Here is a 26,634-nt window from a genome sequence, read left to right on the forward strand (position 1 = left end):
TCATAACTAACTAAAGGAACAGAAATAATCTGGTCTGGAATTAATAACATTCATCCTCACTTTCCAACTCGCTGAATAAGGAGTATTCCACTTGCCCCTGCAATCATGGAGAAGGTGTGGAACCTGGGCTCAATGAATGACCAAGGATAAAGACACTTAAAATTTGGAATTTTAAGAAGATGGTGGACTTTCTTCCATATACAAAAATTACCAAAAACAAGGGTCATGCAACCACACATCTCCATGTCAAATTGGAACCAGAATTATGAGCAGGCTCTCTCCAAAGCTGGTACCACTCCTATTGATATATGGGAAAAGCATTCCAAGACCCGCAATAACACTGGTGAAAAAAAACCTCGGTCCATTATCCAATTGACTAGAAAATAGGTGGGGGTAAGGACTCCCTGGCTGCACTAGTAGAATCTTGGGAGTAATATGTCAGGGTCTTGACGAAAAGAACTGTGGGAAAAGAGCAATAGGTGAACCAAGTTCCTTAAATTTTCAAAAAAGCACACCAACCCCGATTTATTCAATCAGCTCTAAACTAAAGGCAAAATTCCTTTTAGCTTTATTCATGATAGTCCATGATAATATAGTAATACATCTGCAAATGCTCAGATGATCTCATGGAACACCATTTCTGAAGAGTCTTTTGTAACCTATAATAATAATCAAATCAGTTGCTTGTGTGAAATCGGGATGAAAGAACTGCACCTGTCTTCACAACACTTGCCATGAACAAAGTGGGATCCAGTGAAAGCAATATATAATGCACCCTAGAAAACAGAGACAAGATTATACAAAACTCCTTGCAATCCAGGTATTGTTAAAAAACAGCCAAAGGGTAAGGTGAAGTGAAATTCCCAAACGAAAGCTGCCGAAGCATATGAACAATGTGAGAAAACAGTGGGAGAAATTTGAATATCAACTCAAAGAGTCACTCATTGAATAAAAGGAATGAGCAGCAAAAAACAAATGGGTTGAATTTGTTGAGATGCAACTCAAAAGATGCCTCACTTGTAAAAACCAAAATATGCAAAATGGATATTTGGGATCCACTTCCAAGAAAGTGGGGTTACTCAAGGGAAACTAAAGGATCCCAATGAAAACAGTCAAGATGAACATTACAAAAGATGACGAAACAGATCACTAACACTTCCAAGCCTTACAGACCAAAACAAATTAGACTACATTTAGTTGCAGAAGTGAGAAACATAGCAAAAGATTTGCAGAGATGGATGTATCCCCTAATCTAGTTGCCAGAGACTTAAAAAGGACCTATCAGACATAAGGGGAGAGGGAAAGTCCTAAAAATATAGTAACACTAAAAAGTAGAAAAATCAAGGCAAGCAAACAGGCAAGGAGGATGCAAGGTCTATGTATCCCCATCACATAATAAATCAGTAAATCACCCACCATGAACAAGAAGAATGAGGAAAGAGGAGAAATTAAATAGTTGCCCCCTCCTCTCCACCAGCAAGGGAGGAGCAGACTCAAAGATAACAAGGAAAAGCAACAAAATGCCACAAATACAAATGATTAATAAAAGAAAAGGAGAAGAGTCCAAACTGGACTTTTGAGAAGCTAACATAGGAGAGCAAATTGTCAGAAAAAAGAATCCAAATTTTCCCCAGGATCAATAAAAAAGGTCAACTTCAGAAGCATTAGGAGAAAACACCCCAAGCCAAATGGAATGTCTCCATCTTTCAGTAGATAAAAACAGGGACAGCTCCAACCGAAAGTACCACCACCATCACAGATAAATGCTAGATAACAAAGGAAGAATACAGGTCAGATTAGCTGCCTCACTGACAACAGTAATATGGAAATTCATACCTACAAATATCACATCTAACTTCTTTGAAAATAATGTTTTTAAAATTATGATCACATAACAAGATGATGCATAACAATTCCTCAGCATAAACTATAACCAACACTTCATCAAGAAAAAGTGATCACTATAACCAAGTCAGGTGCTTATATACAGTGCTAGGATACATGATGTATTGATGAGGGAGGAGAAATTTGCAAATAAGATACTGCAAAGAGCAATGCTCAGCTAGGTAAAGTTGATGTTGAATAGATACACATCAGTGTATGGTACAATTCGAAATTTGATCACATCTTCACACTACTGTGTCAAAAGCAAGAAGTTAAAACAGTTCTGAAGTATAGAGGGAGCCAGCTGTGCCTGAAGGGTGTATCACTTATTGGTAAAAAGATGTTGCACATTTATTTGTATGCAACAGTGCAGCTGTACTATGTTAAACACAAAAGTAAGTGAAAGTATTAAAGCTAGTGGCGAGCATAAAACATTGTACATATAGTAAGCAGCACTGAACAAATAGAAGTATTGTATCAAAACAATCTTATTAAAAGACAAACCAAATGACAAATGTATATTTAAACATTTGTATCACTAATGCAGTAAAAAAACAAAACAAAACCAATAATTATAAATATATTCACTTTCATAAAAAACAATTAACCCTAACATTGAATTCAAGTATATTCTAACTACCATACAATAAAATATTTTTACAATTAAGAAGTCATATTTATACCAATTTTGAGATTGAATATAGCAAGTGTGTTTAAATGTTGCACATAAAAATATTGGGCAAATGACAACTAGCACAAGAACAATTAGAAAAACTAAAGAAAGTTCCTACAAAATATAATTAAGTGAAATAACTCAAATAGAAATATTTCTGAAAATACATACCTGGATAATTAGTGGTCCTCAGGTCTAAATAATCAACATACAGGTATAGATATCAAATAACTGAATCTAAAGTTCTGAAACATACCTAAAAATAAAAAAATTAATTGCATCATGCATTGTACAAAGATAAAAAAGGTATTTATTTTTCTTGAAATCTTCAACTAAGTCATTCTTAAACTACCAATCCTTAACTGTAAAAGTTGAAAGAGAATTCCAGTATATCAGAATGTTTCTTGAATTAAAATCCAGTGCTGTTTATCATACAAAAATACTATAATAAATGAACAGCTTATCATCTGAAGAAATTAAATTTGAAAATCAATTTGTCTGTAATTAAGCACAAAGCTATCTTGTGCTCTGCCCACCACAAGTATCAAAACCTAGTTTCTAACATTTACATCCAGACATACCTCTGAGGGGCAGGTAAGCAAGATACTCTTGTGCTATCTGGAATCACGTGCTCTTTCCACTTGGTTTATTGAAGCTCTAAACTAAAATAATGCCATTTTTCCTACATTATATGCAAGATATACTTAGTTAATAAGTCAAAACATCTGAGATTATATATACAATTTTCTTAGTAAGTACCTAACGTAAAAAATCTTATACAAAAATTAAGTCCTTATTATGCCTGAGTTTCATAGCTTCTAATTGATAATAAGAATTATAAATTTTTTATTTTAATGAGACATTTGCTAAACCAAATCAAAAATTTGCAGAATGATTAGCTTTCTTCTCTCTCTATCCCATCTTTGTTTTCTACAAATCAAACTTTTAGAGCAAATTTACAGTTATAAAACAATTTAGCTTCTTTCCTAACTATCAGTGATGTCGAGAAAACCCACTTGTAGAGAAATATATATGTAAAGATGGCTCATTTGGGTTGAGAAAATTTTTTTACGTAGAGGAGTGAACAACGTTTTCGACCTTCTTCAGTCATCAACATTACTTATAAAATACAATGTGATAACTGCCACGACTTTTATATTGGAGAAACAAGTAGAAAAATGGAAACCAGATTCAAAGAACATAAAAAGTCACCTTCACACGTTTTCGAACACTGCAAGTCAAATAAACACAACATAACCATAGAAAACAATCAAATACTAAATAAAGAAACAAATATAAACAAACGCAAAATTAAAGAAGCCTTACTTATACAACTTAAGCCCAAAATAAACCAATACAAAGGAACACCTTTATACCTATATTGAAATATAATATAATAAATAATAAAAATTAATATAAAATTGTATATTCAACATCTAAGCCTGCCCTCTACATTCCGACACTCATTACACAACCCCTTTCAAACATGTGGTCAGCTTCCTGTCAGTTACCTCTCTTTCTTTGTGAACCTGACAATGACCGAAGAAGGTCGAAACGTTGTTCACTCCTCTACGTAAAAAATTTTCTCAACCCAAAACGAGCCGTTTTTACATATATATTTATTTATTTCCTTACTATGTTTCAGTCTTTAAAGTAAAAATGAATCTTATGATAAATTAGTTTAATCCATGCATTTATGTACAGATCCTCAGTGAAATTAGATCTTAACTGAAAAGTTTTTGTAAACTTGAAGTTATTTAGAAATATTTATATACAGAAATTCCATACCAAAAAGTTATTCCTTATATTGGCACAATAAAAGTTTAGGGAATCTAATGCGTGTTACACAATCAAGCTGGTTATTGATATATTTCTTTTTAATGCAGCCGACATTTGCCTATATAAACAGAATAAAAAAAAATAACTACTTATTGCTGGGGATATTTATAATTTTCACGATCCTATCTTACTCATATTTCAGTCACTTTAGTACTTATTTTTCATATTTCAAAAAAAACCAAGTTACAGTTTGTACTAAAAACAGAACACAGAGAAAGTTAGTGATGAAACAGCAAATACATATCAGTGAACACACAAAACTGGCAAATTACAGAAATGCATATCAGTTGTGTAAATAAATATATTTAATATAGAACATTAGAAGTAATTATGAAAACAGCAAATAGGATGGATATAAAGTGCAATTAAAATAAAATAGGATTAACTTTCATCAAAACAGAGCAAAATAAAGTACAAGATCCATATATAATTACATTTGTTTTTCATGTATATTTTTTATTTAATGTTATCAAAGTAATCAAAATGTATAAAATTACAAACTCAGATAAAAAACAAAAACTTCAGTGCAAGAACACATTTTGTGCCTGCAGTATGTTGTAATCCAAGTGTGATAGTAACTTGATGCTGTGTTTACAAAAACCTTTGGCAATATTATAATTTACTTTGGCAGTAAAGTAGCAGTAAAACAAAAAACAAACAACCTATATGTCCAGTAAATTTGACTATCCATTTGGGCTGTGAGAGCATTATGCAAATGTCTGTAATAATATGCATTAATTCTAAAAAGAAAAACCAAAAGGATAATTTATGGGTTTTTTTTTTCTGTGATAGTTATAAGGCCCATCAAATGGACCAAGTCTGTATATACTGTTATGTAAAGAAAATAACAGACAAAATTAATGTTAATTGATATTCATTTAGGTAGTTCTAAAAGTTATGCAAATTAAATCTGAAAATTGTGAAATGAAAATTACCTTTAACCTTAATGTGAAACTTCACTTGCCCTCAAGAACACTCAAACAGGTCTTTAGTAAAAAATAATTATAAAACTTGATTTTTTTTTATATCCAAAATACTTGTAGCATTTACTAAAAGCTTGTCAAATTTCATTGTTTATTTGGAAGTTCATGAAAAAATGCATGAAGGATATATATACTAGTCATTCCTAATATAGCAGTGAAGGACAAGAGGAAAGGCAGCTAGTCATCCCCACCCACCTCCAACTCACCAATACAAACTCAAAAACCACTGGTAGCTAATTTGACAAAATGGGCAATGTGCAGATAATGTCCCCAAGGTTGAAATGGTTAGGATGTTTGGTGGGACAGGTTTGAACCTGGTTGCAAGTTAAGCACCTTAATCATCTGGTCATACAAATTCCACATACAAATTACAGTGTGTATTATCTCAAGGCTACAATTTTGAAAGGTTGATCAAAACAACCAAGCCTGTATATGTAAAGTTAATTACAATTACAATTATATTGATTAATATCACAAAAACAAAATTATCAGTTATTACTATTTCTAATTATTTCAACTATTCAAGTCATTATGAAAGTGTGACATAAAATATATATAGAATTAAATATGTACATACACAACATCAACCAGACAGTTGAGGTTCTTAACTCATCCTTGGAATTAGGATAAATAAAATAAAATATATATATAACATAAGAGAGCACAAATATAGTGGCCAGGGCATGTGGGCCACATTATACAACCTACTATTTTATTTTGCCTGTATATTGCCATCTACCTGGGAAAAAGCATCCAATGGAAATGGAGGGCAAGAAACCAGCTCTGCTATATTTTTAATGTGTGGGTAAACTCATAGTCTGCCAGCCAGGTGACTGAACTGATAAGAACTCTCATCCTACACTGGAAAAAAGAAGAAGAAAGGAGTGCACATGGTAAGAAGTCTGACAGAACATCATAATTCCCTATTCTAAAATGCAGACCAACCCAAATTTATACAGTCAAAGGATCAGCAGAGGTAAGCAGAAATCCCCTTCTTCATTACTCATAAGTGAAATTTATTGATATGCACATTATCTGTATGTCTAATACACACACAAATAGTGAAAGTTTGAGGTAAACCATAGCTGAGCAGGCAATACCCACCACAAAGTTGGATCCCATTATCAGCAATTAAAAGTAGAGCTTCTGGACAAAAAACAAAAAACAATGAAATGAAATAATATATAATTTACCCCTGCCAAAGGTGAGCTGATGTACATGAAATCCCCATGGGAGGAAAATGGTATACAAGAGGAAAATATAGCCATGTCATACAAATAAGGAGCAACAAAGGGATAAATAAACCCATAGAAAGCATATGTTAAAAATGATGCTGCCACTCACAGTTGTCACAATACCATGACAGCAAAATGTGGACAATTGGGACTCAAGTGTCACAAAAGTTACACATTGAGGAGTTAGTACCAGATAAAAAAAAAAAAGTTAAATAACTGTGACCAATGTGTAGTCTACCTAAAATAATTTCCTTCTTCTGATCCTTCTGATAAGAGAGCCAGAAACCAACAGTTGGCTTAATCTGGAAAACCTTGCTGTGATGCTGTTGACCTCAAGTTGACTGCCAACTGCCATGAAACCAAATTTGAATAACACACTCTAATACATACATAGGACAAGTATAACTGTGATGGTACCAGAGCAGATGGACTTAGCTGTAGTGTCAGCAAACTCCTTCCTGTAAATATCAACAGACAGGTATCCAGAAAATTAGGACAGAAACAGAAGATAGAAAAATGGGCTAGTTATTGTTGAATATTGATGAGAACAGGGTGAAACTAACATTAAGTGATTACACGTGAAGTAAAGGTAAGAGTGTGTAAATAGTACAATAGGTGTACTGCATAGCTTCTATGTAATCCAGAGCAAGAGAAATGGCACACAACTCTGCAGTGAACTAAAAAACTGTAGAGGAGATCCTGTGAACAATCACTAAGCCACAGTAAACCATGGCATAGTCCCTAGAGTCACCTGATTTTGACCCAGAGAAGACTGTGCCTGTAGTTCTGGTATAAAGAAAACATCAAAATGATGGCAAGATTCATGAAACTTTCCTGTAAGGAAAGACATGGGATAATAGGTATCAAGGCCTCAAATGTAGTTCAAATTAGAATGGAAACCTCAATAGTACCACTGTATCGAAATAGCTATTTCTATTGAAGTGCAAAAGAACTGAGCAGAGAACCTTTCTTTATGAGTGCACCATTTATATTTAACGGAAGATAGATCAAAACAATCATTAGGAGCCAAGACTAAAAGAGGTGAACTTGGGTGATCACTGGAAGTAATGGTAGGGACAGAATAGACTGACTTTTCAACTCTTATCCACAGATGGTAAAAGGCTCTTCCTATTGTGTAAGAGACTCTGAAGGAAGCACAGAAAGGTCTCTGAACTTTCTCTGTAGCATTGGAATTAGTGTAATGGCACAGATCCAAAATGGAGTACAGGAGAATAACTTCAAAGTCTTGGGGTAAGAAAGATTGTTAACAGTTCTTAAATGCTGTGCCTCATTCTTCTACACTCATTTAAAGCAAAAAGAATAGTAAGAAGGGTGGAAGCCATCACAATTAACAGAGTGAGAGTCTAGTTTAGATTTACAGGCATCAGGGTCTTTGTCACCACAACAAGCACATATCACAGAAACACAAAAAGATGCCTTCAAATGACCAAACTATTGACACTGGAAACATCAGAGGGTTGGGAGTGCATGACGATATATTTCAGAAAATCCACCTTGACAGTGGCAGGTGGATATGATGATACAAATGTCAAAATAAGAATACTAATAAACAGCATAATTCCTTTTTTAAGAGTGTAGATACATCACACTGCAGAAGCTCCTTTGCTGGAACAACCAATGAGGATCTCCGACTTCGAAAAGTTTTTCAAATCTCTTAACAGTAACTCCTTGTGAAGAATTCAAAGTAACATGGAAAATAACCTGAATAGGTAGATCCCAAACAGCCTTTCAATTCAGAAAGAGTTTTCTGTGTTTTGTTGTAGATGTTTTCATCAAGTTATCTATAGCACAATGTCTTAACTGGCTTTGGAGAGCCAGCAAGTTCCTCTAATCCCTTCCGAACAAAAAAAGGAAGATATTTGCCCGAGTTCTGGCTGCCATAAAATGCAAGATCAAAAAGTGGGGTATAGGTACAAAATTGGTTAAATATTGCTGGTCAGCCTTCTAGATGTGGTTATTTATCAGTTTGCTGGTTTGTTTGTTTTTTTTGCCATTTTATTTTTAAGAGGATTTAGGTGATCCACAATAAAGGAGAATAGTTCAGTGTCCACTGAGCCTGCTCATAATCAAGTAATAGATAGGGATGCACAAAAATGCCAAACAAGGACACTGTAGCAATGCTAGAGCTTTGTGAGCACTAGACTCAAACATCAACATCAGACATGATGTCCACAACACCCAATGAGAATGCCCAACACTGGTACTCAGTTGACCCTAGCCCAAAGGACCAGTCAGCTGTCACTGTGGGGCAACCCATCTATAGAAACTCAATGTCAAAGTAGTGTGCTGCAGTGCCCCATACACCACTCAAACACCAGAATCCTCTCCTCCTTTTCACAGGTTGCCATACACACTGCCAACATGTGGGTGGATGTTCAGATCCCACAGAAGGTAAATTATAAATACAGAACCTTACCTAGGAGGTCCCCTCACCACATAAAGGTGTCCACCTTGAGGGGTGGGAAATGGCTATTGTTACATATTATAATTTATCTCAGATGATTGTCTGATTTGACGTATTGCAATTTCAAATAACCAGAAATTTTAATTTAGATGCTAATTGAATGTCAATTTCAGATTGATGCACAATTTTCTTTCTTAACAGAAATATATTTTAACATAAAAATAATCCAATTTATAATAATAGTTATAAATATTGGTTTATATACAAAAGCTTTACAAACTATGCTGAGTCATATATCTGACTAGAAGTGAATATTTTATTGACTGTCCAAGTCCACACAATTCTGAGTTGATACTGTTACACCTTGTTTAAGCCAGTTAGCTGTCTTTTATTGGCACAACTGACTTTTTATTGATGAAAATATTTAACGTCTTTATAGAAATACTAACATTCAAAGTTAATTCACTGAAGTTTGTAATGTTTGGAATATATATACACATTCCTGATCAGATATCTTTGGTTTTCCAATTAGTAAGTATTTATCAGAATTGTAGGTTTTGAAACTTATGCTATACCAACTGTAGCAATAAAAAAAAATATTCATTTATATCTCTTGGTGTATCAAGTTGTATACTTTAAGACAAGATTCTCAAATGTTCACGGTGTGAAAACATGTTGGCATTTATGAAAACAATATTTTGATGATTATTGCTCTTGAGAATCTTCTACAAAGTTAGAGAACAGGTATGACTTGCACAATACACATCCAACAATATACCTCATGCAACAAACTAAAACAAACATAGGTGTAAGAATAAATGTTTAATAATAAATGTGTTAGCTGTGATAGCTAAACCACCCACACTAGCAGCATGTCTTAGGGAGAAAGGACCAATTGGGACAAAGGATGACATCTGAGGAATGGTAAAAGATGTGCATAACATTAATATCATCAATATCTGAACAATAACAGCCACAAGCAAGCAAAAGGAAGAAATATCTCGAGGAAGAGAAGGTAGATGAAACATGAAAACAAAGGTTTAAATGGAGAACAAGAAAGAGCATAAAGGACCACAATGAGATCCTGATAGGTAAATCAAAGGAATAAAAAAAGGAAAGAACAGAAGAGGAGGAAATGAGATCAAACCTGGAGAAAAAACCTGAATAAAAGTTTGTCCACAGAAGGGAATTTGTATGAGCCAAATGCATGAGAGTTGAGAACTTTCAAATGAGCTCACATCCTCAAAAAGAACAATATGAGCTGTAAGAAAAGGTGAGAGATGTGAAATGCTTGCTCCAAACCCAAAGAGAAGAAAGCTGAGGTTGGAAGTAAGACCAACCCAAACAAACAGAGTATTGAAATGGGATAAGAGCAATCTTCCTTACTGTCATTAGGAAGTCCCACCCGTGCTACATCTTGTTAGAGCAGAGGAGTGTAGACTTTGGACTGCGAATGGGAGAAAGCAAGCAGGAGCCAATCATCCATAAAAGAAAAAGTGCAAAGACTCAAACTGAAGCTTTCAAGCATAAGAGAACTTGAAGCAACAGGAAGAAAGGAGAAGAAAAATTCACCACCAGATAGAACAATGTGGCAGCATGGCAACTGGTGGAATTGATGCTGAAATAAAGAGTCCAAATTGTCTTCTCATTGCTTGTATTCTTCCTCAGAAATACTGTCATATTGAAAAGAAGAAGAAATTGCTGGCCAAACACATGAACCAAACACCATGCAAATTAAAACTTCTTCCTTTTCAGAAAAAGTTAACCCCAATTCCTGGAAAATTGTACCAGAAGTGTTTTTGACTGAAATGTGAATATCTATAGTAGATACACTGATTACAAAATTTATACTATATTTTGTAATTAGGTGACAAAAAAACCAATGCAAAAAAAATGTTGAAACAAATGAATGCAATGACAGTAAATTACAACTGTGGAAGCAACGCATCTGATCAATGCTGTGTCAATTGAGAAAGTGGAAATTGAGTAAGAATAGTGAAAAGAACTATCTATGCCAATATAGATGGCACAATACTACTATTGGAGAATAGATACATAATATGTACATGTTCAAAATGGTGCGAAATTGATGAGGTATAATGCACCAACTGGTGCATTGGTCAACTTTTTTTTTTCCTTCTTCTTAGTAATACTTAGAAGTCAGAAAAGAATTGAGGTATCTTTGTGTGAGAAGGTAAGACTATTGGAAGTGGGTGTCCATCTCAGCCAATTATGCTGGAGATTTAAATAAAATTAGTGTCATCCTTAGTGCTGAAAGTTAGCCTTATCCATCATGTTATTGTTTTATGAACAAGAACTGTTTAGTAGGGATTAAACTCCTAGTAAGTTGGTGATCCCAAACAAAAAAGTGTTAAAACAATACCTGAAAGTAAAAGTATCAAATGTGAACATTATTATGGTTGTATACACTAATATGGAACTGAGAAAGTTAGTAGAGAAGTAAAAAAAAAATATTTAGGCTGGAATAAGTAATAAGTAACAAAATGCTCTGTTTAAAGTATATAAAACACTAGTACATTATATAGTGTACCCGCCTCCCCCTCCCTTTTTTTTTTTTATATCTGCTATAATATATTTGTATAAACTGGCTATTTCGTTGCAATTAGTAATTACTATTGCTGTATAGATTTCAACTGTGAATTTATGATTTAGGTGGTTATGATGTAAATCATGTTATATATCAGAAAAAAAGTTGATTAAAGTATTGCAACTTCTACTTCCAAAGTGTTTATACATACTTATTTTGAAAGAATTCAAAAATAAGACATGTTAAAACTCTTTCCATGTGTCCTTAATCAGTAAGATTAAAATAGAATTCTAGGGTGCATGAAGAAAGGTATATAACAGAAGCTGAATGGTTGAATCTAGGGTCATTTCAATAGCTTTTAATATTCAATTCATATTTCATATCTTAGCATGTCCATCCTTGAGTTTGTTACAAATATTTCCACTCATTCTTCCCAGAAAATCAGTTATTTCTACACATTAACCACACAATTACCTAATTAAGTCCTAATATCGTGAATATAAAAATGAGAAATTTAACTCCTTGTTGTAGATTTTTTTTATCAATAACTTCCCTGATATTCCAATAAAATTATACTGTTACATCAAAATTACACTAACTGATCAATCACAAATAAATATAAGACACTTACTTTACCTGAACCTGGCTACACAAGTCTTTATCATATTGCCTATTACTAAAGGGTCCACCCTTCTAAACCATTCATGTTTTGAAGTTTACAAAACTATTATTCTTTGTGTTCATGTGCACTTTTATAAAAATGAACTTAATACAACCTATAGATCATGACTCATTTTTTGCATTTTTTCTTGCTTTACATCATGGATTCTCAACCGGGGTCCATGGAATATTTCTGGGGGTCCACAATGATATTTTGGTGGTCCATGAAGAAAACCAACTCAGAATGGTTTTTATTATTAAAAATTCAATTTCTACTGTAATTTTGGTTGAACGTGAAGAAAGCTGAAGTAGACATTCAAACGAATTTGGATGTATTTTCTAGATTTCGAAAAATTTCCAGAAAATTGCCTTGAAAGCAATAAAAAAAGAAAAAGAAAAAATAAGTGATAAGAGCTGGTTTTAAATATGCACCTCAGGCAGTCTGTTCTTTTCCTATTATATTGTCTGTCTGACCTTCGCCCTCCCATACTAATCTCCTTAGGGAATTTATTCCAGAAATACTTCAATCTGTCAAACCCTTCTAGGGGAAAATCTATTAAAATGTTGACTTAACCCAAGCAGTTCACTTCAGTTTAACGTTGAACACCATCGTGAAAAGGTAAGAGATATTAAAAGTTCCTAGTACAGACATTCTTTCGTATTTTTAATTTCTGCATTTCAATAATGAAAAAATTATTTCCCAGTATAAAAAGACTGAAGAGAAAAGTTGCAATTTTTCCCGTTTTGATACAAATTTCAAATATCAATTCATATCTTGGCAGTTATCTGATATAATTATCAGCTTTGAGAAAGTTAAAAATGTCAATGGTGACCCTAATGATAATAATGAATGACTTGTATAGTTTTTTTTTTTAATCATTAAAGTTATTTTAACTATAACATTTCTATTTACCAGTTTTACCTCGAACATTTACCATGCACTCCATTTCTAAATATGCGTTTTATTTGTCGAAAAATTTCTAAAAATGAATAGCTCTATATATATAGTTAGATATTATGAAATGCAATAATTGTATGTATGTATCTACGTACGTACGTGTGTTTTTTTTTTCAGACATCCCATGGCTGCTCCAAGTAAAAAGAAGTGCCGACAGTACTCTGTTGAATATTTGTCTTACGGATTTATTCCAACACCACATAATGAAATGAAACCAATGTGCCTCATATGTATGGATGTACTTTCAAATGATTGTATGAAACCTTGTAAACTAAAAATCCATCTAGAAAAGAAGCACACAGGAGAGAAAGATAAACCAGTAGAATACTTTAAAAAAACTTCGTGATGATTTCCAAGCTAGAAAAACTGTCTCAACTGTTTAATAACAAAGTGTGTAAAATGAGTGATGGTTTACTGGCATCATATGAAATTAGCAAAATAATAGCAAAGGCAGGAAAACCCCATAATGTTGGTGAAACAGTAATTCTACCAGCAGTGTGTTATAATTTCGTCAGTTATGAAACAAAATGCAAGTGAAATTACTAATTCCATCCCTTTAAGCAACTCTTCTGTGTCACGACGCATTGATGAAATGGCAGAGGATGTAGAAAAACAATTGATAGCCCATTTGCAAGTAAAACAGTTTGCCCTTCAACTTGATGAATCCACTTTAAGAGATAATGAGGCCATTTTATTAGCATATGCTAGATTTAACAATGATGAAGGACCCAAAGAGGAAATGCTTTTTGCTAGAAGTCTTGTGACAGACACAAAAGGTGAAACAATTTTTAATGAAGTTGTTACTTATTTCCAGGAAAACAATATTCCACTCAAAAATATAAATCGCTTGTGCTACTGATGGTGCACCATCTATGACAGGCAGATACAAAGGTTTTATTGTACATTTAAAAAAAGCTGTCCCGGAAGTGTTTTGTATTCACTGCGTGATACACCATCAACACTTAGTTGCAAAGAAAATGAGTGCACGTTTGCATGATGCCCTTACTGTCATAATACAAGTAGTTAACCATATTAAATCAAATTCTCTCAGAGACCGCCTTTTTCATGAATTATATAAGCAAAATGGAGAAGAGTTTGAGCGGCTTGTATTACATACAGAGGTGAGATAGCTATCAAAGGGGAATTGTCTTCAGTGTTTCATTGGACTTTGGGATTCTATTGTTTCCTTTCTTGCTAACACACAACTTGGAGAACAGCTGCTTGCAAATAAATGTGATGTGTTTTTCTTATCAGATATATTTGAAAAATTGAATTCACTTAATAAACAGCTCCAAGGAAAAGATTCTGATCTGATATCTAGTAAAAGTGCTATTGCTGCTTTTCTGAGGAAACTACAGTTGTATAAGAATAACATCAGGCGTCGTGCATTTGAACAGTTTCCTTGTTTGGCCTCTGTTAGCAGCGATTTGCAAGATGAAGATCTTGCATTATATGGTGAATATATGGAAAATATGCATGAAGATATGCAAACTCGGTTTGGTGACCTACTCATGATGGTTATACCAACTTGGGTTTCAATTCCTTTCAAAGTTAATGTTGCCGATATAGACATATCTTTGCAAGAGCCTCTAATCGAATTACAAAGTGATGAAATAATGCGTGCAAAATTCAAAGATGGAAAGTACAATGTATGGAAGACAAATGATGTTGCTACAAAGTACCCTTTGCTCTGGGATAAAGCACAGCTCTACGTTATTGCTTTTCCAACATCTTATCTTGTTGAATCGGGATTTAGTCGTGTTTCTCAACTGTTATCAAAAGCTCGCAATAGACTTGACATTGTGAAAAGAGGTGATCTTCGACTATCATTAACATCGATGGAACCAGATATAAAGAAACTCGCCGAGCAGCATCAACCACAGGGATCTCATTGAATAAATATGCCGATCTCTTTTTTTTTTTTTTTTTTTCTTATCACACACTTAACTTTAACTGGTGTATCAAAAATTTTAACCAGTGTACATAAATAAATGCTGCAGTGAATTCAATTGCCTGAAGAGCTCTGATCTCCATGGGCTTGACCATGGAAGAAACATTATAATATTGTAATACAAGATATTGGTAAAGAATTATCATTATCATCATTATTATTATTACTAATTATCATTATTATTGTTGTAGAATACTTTATTTGCATTAAATTAGTTTTCATTTAAAAATAAAGCTTAATTATATACTATTTCTTTGATTATTAAAACCTCAAAATTTATATTAGTGAAAAATAGAATATTGTCTTCTTATGACCAATAGTTATGAAGGGGTCCACCAAGAAAAAGAAGGGAAAAGGGGTCCATGGGTAAAAAAAGGTTGAGAACCACTGCTTTACGTAATTTCATTATAAAACACCTCCATTCACACATTACTCCCATAAAGAATTAACATGTCTCCAGTAAAGTTCATCAGTGATAACCATTAACATACTGATGCACATGGATTCTCCTCACTGTTCATACTCTTTATACACACTGGTACAAGCATTCTCAAAAACTGAGAAATATGCTTGAGATTGCTTAATTAAAACTGGAATCCAATTTTCAGATATATCAAATACATCAATATTTACTCTTTCAAAACAATGCTATAAACTAACTTACAACAATCTTGTATTCAAGAAATGAAAGAAATTTTCTTATCACTTTATCCACAATCTCTTGTAGCAAGCAAGCTTTGATAATAATAATTTACCCAAATTAGTAGCAAAAAAATGACCACAATCTTTCCTTTTTTTGATAATACCCTTCTGTAAAATTTTGACACTTCGTTGAAACAACTATTTTCAGCCATGTAACCTTTACTACCAATAACTTCCATTTCTGTTGAAACTACCATTCTGAACTATGCACACTTTGCTGCTAATCACCTCCACTTTTGTAAATCTTACAGCACTAGCTATTTTCATAAACTTTTATTACCAACACCCTAGACTAATCTCATAAAACAGTAGCGAAGCCAAGGCAGATACTGTTACCTACACTACCTAAATATGTATACAAAACAAATTCCAGAGTAGTGATCTAGTAATGCACACGTAAACACACACACACACAAAAACTCATATGTGCCAATAATTTTTATAATGCTAAAACTTCTAAATATAATGTTAAACATCCCAATTTAACCATCACAAAACATTTTTATAAAAGCACAGAAGATTTAGTAATAAAAACATTTTCATCTACACACTACAGACATCAATACCATTCCTAAACTTCTTACAATCAAAATCATCTTTAGTCCAAGACAAAATGATTCAGACTTTTACAGTTCATTGAAGGAATTTCAAAACTGCCTTCAAAATCTGAAAGTGATACACATGCTTAAGTATGGTTAAATAATCAGACCTGCAGTTCACACAACAAGATTTACCTGTTAAAACCCCACGAAACATGAACTACATAAAACAAACTGTATTATAGGGATTAAGTATGCTGAAAAAGGGGGTCTAGAACAGCCAAAGTTCTTAAACAACTATAGAAATAGGACCAAAAATTTAAAAATACAAAAACATGAGATCATAACTTCAGTGTTATTTTGTTAACACAGAGCTAACTGCCAATTAACCATACAAATAATGTCACACTTGACTAATCTAATTAACTTATCAAAAGGATTCTTTATTTTACCCAAAAATAAATTTTAGCCTAACCTGAATCTAGGTAATTCTTTCTCTCTTTTGCTACTTAGTCCTGAATAAGGATCTACCTTTTGAAAGTACCTGAACTTCAGATTTTCACAACACTTTTTCCCCAAAGCAATACCAATACATTCATAAAATAAAAAAAGTAAATATTTACCTTTAGTATACTCCTATATTAACTATATCATTGTAAGAAGTACCATAACCAAAGTTTTTCCTTTAATAGAATACTTAGATCCTTTGTCCAAAACAGTTATATATAAAAAAGGTGAAATAAATTTCCCAAGTCTTAGTCTAGTAAATTCTTCTCAGGATAAACCTTATTTTTGGGTTATAAACAAAGTCAAGCAATTTACAATGTGACTAAGAATATTACTGAATATGTAACAAATAACAAATATATCATAATAACTCAATCCTAATCAAAGCAACCCCTTTTTAAACTTGAAACAGTCCTTTAATTTTGTTTGTTTGTAGTTAATCACAAAACTACACAATGGGCTATCTATGCTCTGCCTACTAGGGATATCAAAACCTGACTTACAACATTGAAAGTCTGTAAACATACTGGTTTACCACTGGGGGGCTAGCCACTAATATTGACTGATGTACTTTAATACACGTCTTTTGTTTCTTAAGAATTTCTCTTTCAGTACATTTTTTTTTTAAACTATGATATGATAATGTCAGCACTTTATTGCATACTTTTTAAAGTATGTTATTACTGAATTCTGGAATTTTAAAGTCATTCATTTCTGCCAAAAAATTTTGTAAAAATCATTTAGACTTAATATTCTTGCATATTATACAATGAAGTTTTGTTACCCTCACTTTACAATAGATATTTCACAAAACAAATAATTTTACATTTCCTTTTTACCAAATACGTATTTTGTAGCTCCTCTTCACACACACACAGCACTATTACCAAAAACATTTGTTCAAGTGTAACATTCAACATTTCCATTTAAGACCTGTACTCTTAACTTCATAAGTAATATACCATGGAATATCAAGAAGAAACACAAAGAAGTTTTTGAGTAGAACATTAACTACTGCAAAAAAGGTACTTAAACTTTCTTTGTACACAAAGCTTCTTTCAATATCAATTATACACATACACAAAGTACACATTATGTTTTCAACTCCATTCACTCTTGAACACAAAACAACAACAAAACTTAAAGAAATTGTATACAAGTTGTAATATCACCAGTAAGCACTTGATAATCTTCCAAATGGATTTTTTAAAAATGGATTACAAACTTTAAAGTATAAACATACTTCACTCAACAGGCATCTGATTTAAGCTCACTAAGCATGAAAACACCTAAATCTATTGTATTTCCCAAATTCTAAAACCTCACTATCACTGGTTGAGAGCAAAAAAATGTTTTTCAACAGTCCAATATCCTGTTAAATATATAAAACTATTCAAACTGAAGCCTAGCTTATCTACCAATTCTCTAAAATCTAGAGAGTATTATTTAGAGCCCAGACAATATTTTAAGCTTTAAGAGGTTACCTCTTACTCTTATTTTCTCTAAAGAAAATACATTAAAAAACATTCTCATTTCTGTAAAATAAACCATTCCACCATATAACAAGGGTATACAACTAACTTTTGGGAAGATAGAAGTCATCTTCACATAATACACTTATTCTTCTAAAAGGATGGTTGGCCCTTTAAATGGGTTACCTTCATATGACGTAAGTGCATTAAATTCAAGAGAGTTTAAGAGAAAACTGGCCTTGCAATCTTTATTTTTTCTTATTCAACATATAGATTAGTAGATGGGACAGCTTAGATGGATCAACAGATTCCTTTTTATCCTTAAAATAAAAAAAAAAGAATTTTATCTTTTGGTTTGTAATCAATAGATTTACAAATATATCTCAAAAGTTTCTTTTGTCTTTACTAATTATAACAAAGCACTGCTAAGATTATTTTCATCAATCAAGTTAGTGAATTTGGTTTCCATCTACAGGGTGGCCCGTAAGTCCCTACCCATCCATATATCTTATGTATCCAGTGTATCTGTGTGCCGTCTCTCATTCTTGCTGCATAATATTATGAGACGATTATGTCACAATAAGCTCTTCAAGTGTAAATGGGCTTACATTGGCCATACTTCTCTGAAAAAAAAAGAAACAAAAATACATGCATAATTGAATATAACATAATAACATATGGATGGGTAGAGACTTACGGGCCACCCTGTATACTTAAGAAATTACAATCACCCATATGTATTACTTTGCAGTTGCTATAATTGGCATTTGTTTGCAGAATATTTTTCCTATTACAACTTATTCATGTTACTTTGGAATATTTCAACATCCTTGATACAATGAAATACAAGTATAAAAAACAAAAGTGGAAGGTATCTTTAAACCATTTCATTCATTATGATTACCCTTCAACCATTACAACAACAAAAACAAAATTAAATATTTTCACACCTATGAACATAGCCAACTAATTATATACTTAACTGACAAGTTTAAATCAATTTCAACTAACTGCACATAAAATACATCACTATCAAATATCAGGCAAACCATTTTATGATATTACAGCTTTGAGTTTAACTACAAAATATAAAAAATAACTTATCCAAAGTTTAGCTTATTACTTCTAATAGTACTACTGAATTTCACATTTCCATTCTTCTGATTATACCAACCATTCTACGAGACCATCTATATTTTCCAATCCATTAACAACCAGAAACACCTGAATTACATGTAATTCTTTCACATTTCAGATAAAACAAGGCAAAAACTAAGTTTTTCCTTGACACTTAAGCTTTCTTAACCCAAGCATCATTATAGTAATATCAAAACTGTACATGCTGATCCAAGGCAGACTATTATTTATTTCAACTGATGAATTTATATATGGCTTAAAATATAATACTAACAATTGAATCACAACAATTACTGCAAACATCTACTCTTATCCACAAACAAAAAAAAAAAGACAAATTCACAGATTAACCAAAAATCACAAACTGTAATCTAACTTACTTTCTATTCAACTAACACCTTGTTACATTAACCAAGTAAAACAATTTGTTAATACTACTTAGTATTAACATTTATAATACATTGGCTGTAGTAATTTAATAGTACTTTATGGCAACATTTCTAATATTAATAAGGGGTATAGGCAGTTTTGGCATAAATAACTTATTTAAATAACTTTAAACTTAAACCACTTCTAACTATAAATTATTGCTTTAAAGTTCAAAATTTTTATGAAAATAGTAAAACATGTACTATTCATACTAACCATTTTTTAGTTTATTTCCCTAGGACATTTTAGTGTTTTCAGTCATTGATCTTTAACTTCATACAAATAAAAAAAAAACAACGACAGTAACGAAAATGTTTATACTGTTGAAGCTTAATCCCAATGTGCAACACGATTATAAACACACCAGGAGGAATGACGTGGTGATGTTCTCAAAGTCTAGTTTGACTAATTCCCGCACAACTCGCAGCATTTCTATTAATGTTATTTATTAATATTAGTTACCCAACGAGTTTCACTTCCAGTTTTAATATTTTCAGAGTTTAAACAACTGCCTAAATTTTCGCCTCACTTAAAGTATGAAAAACCTACGCCGAAAATTTTACAATGATTAAAATTAATAGTGATTTAAGTTTTCACATTTTCAACTTAACAAATATTTATTTACTTATTTATTTAATACTTAACGCACCTAGAGTCACAAATAAATACTTAACAACAATATTTATACTTACACAAGTCACACTTTGAACTGTTTAACACACGGCCATTACTCTTTTAATTTACTTCAGACTTTCCAGTTGCATTACATTTCATCAAATACGAATGAAATACGAACACACAACGATTTCATAATATCTGTACCCACACGCTCATGAAAATTATGATATCACGTGACGCAAAAGCTAAAGTTTCCCTAGTGCACGGTTTGTGTTTCCTTGTCGAGAAAATTATAGTAGAGGAGGGTAAAACAACAGCGAGCTTTGATAGTTGCTCCAATAATACAAAAGCATATGTTACTTTGCGTAATTACTAATTACAGGTAATAAAGAATTTGGTTTAAAGATTATTTTAATATATAATCTATCGTAATCCGAACAACTAAATGAGGATTTAGTCTCGAATTTTATTCAACAAGTTTTTTTGCTATAGTACTGAGACCATATGAACGTTTAAACTTTTGTGTTTTACTGTATTGTATCCATTTTAATTAGTTATGGTCTTAATATTGGCATAGTATCAAAAAACTGTAAGAACTAAAATATTCGCGACTTTTCATATTTTTATTGCACTTTTCATTATTATTCTCTTGTATTTTTATATTTCATAAAAGCTATGTAAAGATTTCTAAATAGTTATAATTTTAAGAGCGAATATGAATAAAACTTTTATCTGTAGTATATTTTTATATTATTGTTTAACACACGTATCTCCTCATAGGATACCTCTGGGGTCTTTTTCTCACCCCATACTAGGCCAGGCATGGCCAAGCGTGTTAAGGCGTGCGACTCGTAATCTGAGGGTCGCGGGTTCGCATCCCCGCCAAACATGCTCGCCCTTTCAGCCGTGGTAGCGTTATAACGTGACGGTCAATCCCACTATTCGTTGGTAAAAGAGTAGCCCAAGAGTTGGCGGTGGGTGGTGATGACTAGCTGCCTTCCCTCTAGTCTTATACTGCTAAATTAGGAACGGCTAGCACAGATAGCCCTCGAGTAGCTTTGTGCGAAATTCAAAAAACAAACAATTCACCTCATACTATAGATTCACTCAGAGCCATCTGTAGCTAGGGAAATACAACTGAAATTTAGGATGTAATAGATTACATTTACAAGACCTTTCCTCATTTATAAGCGGAACAGATTTCAAAAACTTTTTACTTTTACCGACAATAATAAGTTTTTGGAACCGTCAAAAACTCAATGGCTCTATGTTTTTTTTTTTAATATGAAATAACAATGCAAAGCAACATGCTTTGAAATTCTCCGAAACTGGTATAACTTTGTGACATGTGGTAAATCAAATGATACAAAGGGATTCACATTTATTTTTGTTAGGGCGCTCGACTTGTAATCTGAGGGTCGTGGGTTCGCATCCTCATCGCGCCAAACATGCTCGCCCTTTCAGCCGTGGGGGCGTTATAATATGATGGTCAATCCTACTATTCATTGGTAAAAGAGTAGCCTACAAGTAGCCTTACACTCCTAAATTAGGGACAGTTAGCGCAGATAGCCCTCGAGTAGCTTTGCGTGAAATTCAAAACAAACCAAACCAAATCTCGTGGTTCAAAATTTTCAAAAGACTTACAAATACTTTGTTTTTCACATTCTTTATGAATAGATTTAAATTCAAATTGTGTAGATATGTGTTTGGTTTAAGTGTGTGTTTGGATGTTTTTCTCATAACAAAGCCACATCGGGCTATCTGCTGAGTCCACTGAGGGGAATCGAACCCCTGATTTTATCGTTGTAAATTCGTAGACTTACTGATTTACCAGCGGGGGACAGTTTGGTTTAAGTAGAATGCATATTCACAAAGAAGAAATAGCAAACAAATCACAGCTTATACAAGTGTAGTATAAACATGTATACCATTTAATTATTGATTAAAATACATTAAGAGATTTTTAAGGAAGAAATTTATAATTTATATATTTCCTGCAATGTATTACCTATGATGGATAAGCTGACGGGCTAGTTACAGAAATTTGCGATGCACAACAAGCCAGTCGTTTTCCAATACACTTAACAAACAACACCCTTTTATAAAATTCTCTCCTCGGTGGACTCAGCAGAGAGCCCGATGTAGCTTTGCTATAAGCTATAAGAAAACACACACTATAAAATTCATCATAAGACAAGAAACATATATAACTCTTTTTATTTTTCAACGTCCTTATACATTGATCACACCAAGGCTTCTCCACTAGTATTCTTAAAGTTACCCAAACTGACATCTGTATATAATGGAAATAAGCTCACTCAGCTATAAAAAAACAAAACCATGCATTTCAAAAACATTTAACTTCTGAGTTCACAAGTGCAACATCTAAAACCCTTTTATCTTTGCATAAACATATTTCCTAAAATTATCACCAAAAACACAATTACTAACATTCACAAACTTTCTGGGCATTTCTCACCCGTTAGAAATATTAAGGTTTCGTTTATGTCAAAATGTATAATTACTCCTGGCACCAACTAGAGCATTATTCCACTAAATAAATTCCAAGTTTAAGAAATTGTGAGCGAAAGCAAAGAGGAATCTCATAATGTATCAACCATATCAATGCTAATATGGCGTTTTGTTCATCACTATACATTGTCCGGACACCTATATTAATAATGTTGTTTATAAATACAAATACAATACATAAAGCTACATAAGAGAAACAGGGAGGAAACTCAATACCAATATAAACGGGCACAATCATCAACCTTGCATTGTTCAATATAAATACGACCCTGGCAACAACATCCCCTTTCATTCATTTTACACCCTTCTAATAAAATGTAAATACTCTCTGTAAACAAATATGTTGGTTTTTTACCATGTGATATTTCAGCTCATTTATGACTGGCTCGTTTAAACTTTTATATTTCAAATTCAATCCTCAAACATTCACTTGTGCGTTATAGATAGTAATTTGTATTGCTGTTTTTTATTTTTTTCGTACATATCTTTTAAAAGTTCATTTAAAGTTTCAATTTTCTGGAGTAAAAACTGGAATATATTGTATACATTTAACGACCACAAACTCCAGAAAAATAACTAATAATTTACCGTTTTTTTCAGGAGTAATTTACTAATGTAAATATCATTCAACAGAAGAATATTCAGTAACATGTGAAACATACCTTTATTTTAAAGCGATTCTTTAATCATTATTGTTTATAGCAATCCTTATGCCACCCCACCCCCAAGTGGCTAAGCGGTATGTCTGCAGATTTACAACACTAAAAACCGGGTTTCGATACCCGTGGTGGGCAGAGCCCACATAGCCCATTGTGTAGCTTTGTACTTAGTTTAAAACAAACAAACAGTCCCCATCCAACTCTTTTGTCAAATGACGCTTCTGCTTACTTATTAATTTAATTTGTGCTTTGCAAATACATAAATAAAAGCTGCCAAGCATAAATAAGGTCCTATTGTCATGTTGAAATATCGCTTTGTCTGGTGTCAGAGAGGTTTTAAAGAGAAGATTTCTATATGTGTTGAAACTTCATTAAGACCGACTCGCGAACCCTTCTTTGTGAGCTACTACATCGCTGGAACATAAAAATAGAAACAAATAAAAACGGTTACGCAACACCTACCCAGTTAATCACATTACCTTGGATAGGAAAAACGTGATTTATGTTAAAATTACCGTTTAAAAGTCCTGAAACGCTTTCACGCAAACAATTATGTTAACGTTTCCCTAACAAAGGTAAACAGCTTATTTACTGGTATTTCCCTCAAATTCTTGTAAGGTTTATTGAAAGTATTTTCTAGACATTAACATGGTGATTCTAGTGCGTGTTTCTTGTAATCATACGGGATTAGAATTTTAAAATTTTGGTGTTAATTTTTTATACTTTTCACTTATTCTTTGAGTAAACTCATATGATTTTACGTTAGTTTAATAAATTTACTTATTGTAGAAAATAATTTGTTTTCGATCTGAAAAGTATAACTTTTGTAGAGGTGAAACTTTGGCTTCCCAGTCGACTTACAACACTAGAAAATGGGTTTCGATACCCCGGTTGTGCAGAGCACAGCTATCTCGTTGCATAACTTTGTGCTTAACTATAAAAAAATACACTGAAGGGTAGGATATTAGAATCTTATAACTTTTGAAATTCTAATTTGCATGTATATAATATAAGTCTAAACTTTCTTAATAAGTGCAGAGTATATTAATTAATTCAAAAATTTAAGAATTTCAAAACATTCAACTTTGCATCAAAAGAGTTGAGTAATATACTTTCTTAGAAATTTATAGATAGTTAAAACTATCTCAGTAATAGTTTATTTCATCACACAAAAAAATAAAAACGTTATTCCAAAGGAGATAAAAATAGTTTTTAAGGCGCAGATGGTTGATTCCTACTGATTACAAATTTGAATTCGAAGTGAGCAATGTTTTAAAAATTATAATTAGCTTGACTTTATAAAAGTGAAGGGCAACATACTCGAAGTTTCCAGATACACTACAGACGTGAAATGGTAAATATTTCAACTATCACTTGTCAATCTTTCTAAAAAAACATATAATCAAATTGGGACAAGATGTACATATATCGGTAGTTTGCTTTCTTCTAACATGTAAAATGAGTCTTGATGTCTCTTACTCACATGTAAGCAAATATAATGAAGTATTTACCTTAAGGTTCCAGTGATGAAAAAGGTTTGAAGACGTCAATGTGACAAAACCTTTTGTCATAGTTAAGTCCTGTTAATGGCAAAACTACTTTATACATACTTACCAAGGCCCGTCATGGCCAGGTGGTTAAGGCAATCGAGGGTCGCGGGTTCGAATTCCCGTCACACCAAACATTCTCGCCCTTTCAACCGTGGGGCCGTCATAAAATCCCGGTCAATCTCATTATTCGTTGGTAAAGAGTAACCCAAAAGATAGCGGTAGGTGGTGATGACTAACTGCCTTCTCTTTAGCCTTACACTGCTAAATTAGGGACAGCTAGCGCAGGTAGCCCTTGTGTAGCTTTGCGCGAAATTCAAAAAACAAACAAACATACTTACCTGCACCTACTACTTAGAAATAAATTCACGTATATCATGCACACATACACACAACACACACATATATATATAGTACATTATTATCCAGTACTAATGTAGCTCTTGCTACATTAGAAATTGTTATATGGTATCCGATGCACCAGATGGAGACTTTAGTACTTTAATAAATAAATCAATAAGGAAGGTAAATAAATTATAGTTTAGTGATCACTCGTGTCTTGAGTACGATGGTATTACCGAGCTTCCCTTTTTAAAGCATATCGTCTGCACTGAAGTCATAATAGTTTCAGCGTTTACTCGTGTTTCAAACTATAACTCCATTTTGAAAACTAGAAAAACGTCTTTAGCTGCAAGCAAAAGCAATATTGTCTAAAATCACCACTTACAAGTTTTCTTTCAACTGTGTTATTTCACAATCAAGAATTAAAATAATATGCTGTGTAAATTTTTTGTATATAATCTTCATACTTTATCTAAGTTAAGAATTAGTTTTTATATGTTTTTATAAGTTCATTAATAAAACATTTTTTACTTCTACAGTGTTTCTTAGGGTAGGTGTCAGTTAGTAAATGGTCTTATAGTTTGGAAATCACGTTCATTCTGTCGAATTGCTTTAAGCAAATCAAACTTTGACATGAAGAAAAGCAGTTATTTCATATAGCAGTTCCATTTAAACTGTAAGAGATGTTTTACTTCTATACAACAGTTCTATTTAAACTTTTGAGCTGTTACAGTTTCATGTAGTTGTGCTATTTACCTTGATGAATTATATTAATTTCTTAGATATTCTATTGAACTTGAGTTCCAGTACTTTAATAATGTGGCGGCTATTCTCTAAACTGTTGAGTTGCAGTATTTTCATATAACTATTCTATATAAATTGTTGAATTGTATTACTCTTATATAGCTGTCGTATTTAACTTGTTGAGCTGTAGTAATTGTATATAGGTATTCTTCTTAAGCTGGTTGTTGTAGTGCCTCAAGTCTGTGATGTG

The 26,634-nt window shown here is 32.6% G+C and overlaps 1 protein-coding gene across 12 annotated transcripts in view; it reads right to left on the minus strand.

Moving 5' to 3' along the window:
• Positions 1-20,788, minus strand: part of LOC143230346 (heparan sulfate glucosamine 3-O-sulfotransferase 1-like) — a 38,803-nt gene extending 18,015 nt beyond the window's left edge. Inside the window, exons 1-4 of one of the 12 annotated variants that reach the window (XM_076463772.1) lie at positions 20,635-20,781; positions 18,872-18,999; positions 4,346-4,454; positions 2,729-2,813 (exon numbers count right to left, since the gene is read on the minus strand). The gene's annotated coding sequence lies outside the window, so the exon portion shown is untranslated. Of the gene's footprint in view, positions 1-2,728; positions 2,814-3,138; positions 3,164-4,345; positions 4,455-13,304; positions 13,489-18,485; positions 19,000-20,158; positions 20,304-20,634 lie in introns of those variants that run through there. The other 11 variants (XM_076463773.1, XM_076463769.1, XR_013016397.1 and 8 more) reach the window with 11 other exon arrangements.
• Positions 20,789-26,634: the final 5,846 nt, after the last annotated feature.

This window comes from Tachypleus tridentatus, chromosome 10 (assembly GCF_004210375.1).
Source record: "Tachypleus tridentatus isolate NWPU-2018 chromosome 10, ASM421037v1, whole genome shotgun sequence".
NCBI classification, from domain to species: Eukaryota; Metazoa; Arthropoda; class Merostomata; order Xiphosura; family Limulidae; genus Tachypleus; species Tachypleus tridentatus.